This window comes from Artemia sp. Qi Xiang Cuo, chromosome 16 (assembly GCF_049724085.1).
Source record: "Artemia sp. Qi Xiang Cuo chromosome 16, ASM4972408v1, whole genome shotgun sequence".
NCBI classification, from domain to species: domain Eukaryota; kingdom Metazoa; phylum Arthropoda; class Branchiopoda; order Anostraca; family Artemiidae; genus Artemia; species Artemia sp. Qi Xiang Cuo.
Window position 1 is genome coordinate 61,987,526 of NC_142809.1, and position 3,787 is coordinate 61,991,312.

The following is a 3,787-nucleotide window of genomic DNA, read 5'->3' on the forward strand; positions in this document are numbered from 1 at the left end:
TGTCTGATTAAAAGTTTTATCTGTTTTTCAATCTTTTTTTCGAAATTAATCAAAAATGGGAGACCAGTGCGGTGTAAGAAACTGCTTACTTTTTTTGATGCTGGGGTCACTAGCACTTTTCTTGCTTTCTTGTGTATGGAAAATCCTGTAAACATGTTATCTAGATCTCACAGTTTTTTCTGCTTTAGCAGCCAGCGTTGAAGTGGCAAAGGTAGCTAATAGTAAATTCAAAAAGTTGTTGTATTTTGTATTTTTGGGTCTTGTCTCATTTGATAGTCTAGGTTGGTGATTTTTGCAGATTTTGAATTTAATTTGTTTAGGCTTTTCTCTTGGTCTTATCACGTGTGATAGTTCCGGTGGTTCTAGAGAATCGTCATTTGTATTTTCGTCGATATCATTTTCAATTTTGACACGTTTTGATTCTCGCTGTTGCTTATCTTCTAACCACATTTTTCTATCATATTCATTTTGGATTTTCATTACTTCCGACAATTTGTCAATGCCCTTTGCTTTAGCTGCCCGTATTGGTCTAGTCTTCCATGATGGTTCAGGTTGTAGATTTGTTAATGTTTCAGGTGGTTGGACAAAAACTTTTTTTGTTATGACGTCACCACAGGTTTGATACCGCCACTGTGTGAAAAATACGAATTCTTTCTTAAATTTCTGACCTATTTAGATCGTTTTTGTGGCCAGTCATCACTGTTCCTTGTTTTCTAGCCATAGGTTTCTTTGCCTATTTTTGTTCATCTTTACCTCAGATAGTTTGTTTCACGCCTTTTTTTAGTAGTTTAAATTCATGCATCATCTCACTTAGTCTCTTAAGACGTTACAGATAAAAATTGCGTCTTTTCCCGTTTCCAACCCCCGATAAGTGTTTATCATTTTGTTTACAGTTCAATGTGATCCTCAAAGTCGTTTGTTCAATGCCATTATATCTGTCCGTTGCGACTCTTAATTCCACAAGTTTTCTAATCACATTCATTCGTGCTTCATTTTCATCAATCCATAAACTTTTTAAGTGACCTTAAATAAGAATTAGCGCCTTTTTAAAATTACTCTTTTTTGTTATTGGATCTTTAACCTTTGCCTTGGGTTGCCATTTGTCATTATGAAAAGCATAACACCAAACCTTTGTTTTTTAACAGAGGGTGATGCAAAATCAGGCTTTTCGCTAACGTCCTTATAAACTCTAATGTCGTTATTTATAGCTATTTCATTGCTTGGAGCTTTTATAAAATTTGTTCTTTATAGTAAACAAAAGGTTTTAAAAAAATCGATTTCCTTTCAAATGAGCCATTAAACAGCTCTTAACGGTGTTCCAGTGCCCCGCTAGCTGATGAGAAAAAAGAAAAAAAAAAGATGCCGTCGATGCAGAATTTTGTAGTTCAAGCAAACTTTCTTGTTTTTCAAACCAATAGATTGTCCTCGTTATTCAAGCCAAGGGGCGGTAAGTTTCCTATATAGAGCTTTCGAACAAGACAGTTCCATTTTTAGAAGTTATGGGCTATTGTATTTCTTAGTATTAGACGTGATCGTATCTTAATAGGATCGTCTCTTACTGGGTTCCTAGCTACCTATGCAACCCGATGCTGTTGCCATAATAATCGTGATTAATATCATGTTTTGTATAATATTTATATTGTAATTTTCTGGTGGTTCAATGGTAAGAATACCTGCTTGCAACATGGGAGGCCTGGGATCAAATCCCTGGCAGGGAGAGTTTTTAACATATGGAACAAGAATAATGATGAAATCCAGTCCTTGTCTGTTAAATCTTGCATGATAAAAATACTGTGGGCTATAGTTCGTTCCTTAATATACTGTTCTTTAACAAAAACTTCATTAATCAGATTTCTTAATATATCTTACATGGTCTAATGGTTAGGGTAGCTGACTCTGGCCCTTACCCAGTTGGCTCGAGTTCGATTCCCACTAAGGAAAAATTTTACTTATGGTGATTTCTTAAGAAATATGATTAAAATAATCATGTATATAATAATTTCCTTTTATTACTTCAGTTACTATGGGCTACAGTTGATTCCTTAATGTAAATTTGACAAGACATAGGTTACTAAGGGCGAGAGTTCGTTCCTTATAATACTCAGTTACTATGGACTTAAGTTCGTTCTTTAATGTAAACAAACAGGAAAAAGCCTATGGATTTTTCTTAATTGGAATAGTAAAAGACGACCTGGCTACAACCTACGATTATGACAAAATTGATCAATCTTTAACATGAAATTATATTCTTAATCTAGTTACTATGGGCTAGAAGTTTGTTCTTTACTGTATTGCTATATAGAGGTTTTCGACAAGGCGGTTCTAATAGTGTATTTCTTGTTTTGATTTGAATGTATTTTCAGGAGTTATCGGTTACATTAGTTTTTACTCTGGGGCGTGATCATCTCTTACTAGGTTGCTAGCTACTGCTGCAACCCGGAATACTGTAAAATCAAGTAGATAACTAAATCGAGTGTATACAATGATTTTTTATTCCAATGATCGTCTTTTAATGCAATTTAGTTTGTAATTCAGCTATAAATAAAACCATGATAACGATGATGCTTACAACATTCCATTTTATAGTATCGATCCTTTATGTAAAAGAGGAAATACGAGCTCAAAATTCAGCTTCTCATATCTTCTATTTTGTCTTTTTTCTCTTTTTTGATGAATTCGTTAATGATTTTCTTTTGTTTGTAAATTACTTGAAATTAATGATAATCATATATTATTTATTCAGTAACTATTTATAAGCCCGGCTAGCTCAGTCGGTAGAGCGTGAGACTTGTAATCTCAAGGTCGTGGGTTTCGATTCCTACGTCGGGCATAGTTTTATCAATTTAAAATTTTTCATCCTGGAAGCAAAAGCAAGCTCTACTAATTTGTTTAATTCGTTTTTTCCTGCCTTATTTTATTATTAATATGTTTGCGCAAGCTTTCTTTTTTCAATAATTGTTTATATAATTTTCTTAATTACGAGCAATACCTATATTATTTGTAATATTTTCTTACTTATAAAAATAAGGGGAAATCCGAGCTAGTTTTTTCTTCTTACATTAATGCATAAAAAACCACTGAAACTGGGTAGAATCAATGTCATTATATATTAAACAAAAAAGATAAATACCTTATATGCAGAATATCGTGGTTTCAGCCACTTTTCTTGATTTTGAAATCAATATATTTCCTTTGCCAATATATTTAAAGCCAATAGGATTTTCAACCCAATATACGTTCTTGATTTTCAATCATTTTTGTCAAGCCAAGGAAGGTAGCTTTCCTGTATAGGGGTTTCGGAGAAAGCAGTTCTAATAGTGTACTACTTGTTTTGATCTGACTCTATTTTTAGAAGTTAAGATTTATTTTAGTTTTTACTATGGAGCGTGATCGTCTCTTACTTGGTTGCTAGCTACCACTACACCCCGGACTAGGTTTCAGCTATGTCCGATGAAACTTTCTAAGTCCAAATTTATAATGAATTATTGTTTAAGGTTTTTGAATTGTTGTAATCCCTTGTAAAAATATATACAAATGTTTTTGCAATTACCAGTTTATTTGCTCTTTATGCAATTAAATCTCTTTTCATACCAAGGCCTGTTCAAAGATATTTGATTATTACAGCAAGTCGACTTTTATAACAACGATTTCTACTAAGCTTCAAACTTTTCTTTTATTTTTTAACGTTTTTTGAATTGTTGTAATCCCTTGTTAAAATTTATACAAATATTTTTCAACTACCCGTATTTTGCTCTTTCCACAATTCAATGTCTTTTTATATTGCAGT

General features: G+C 32.7%; 1 non-coding gene across 1 annotated transcript; it reads left to right on the forward strand.

Moving 5' to 3' along the window:
• Positions 1 to 2,756: 2,756 nt before the first annotated feature.
• Positions 2,757 to 2,830, forward strand: TRNAT-UGU (transfer RNA threonine (anticodon UGU)). The gene has a single exon. It is a non-coding gene; the product is annotated as a tRNA-Thr (tRNA).
• The last annotated feature ends 957 nt before the right edge of the window (positions 2,831 to 3,787 follow it).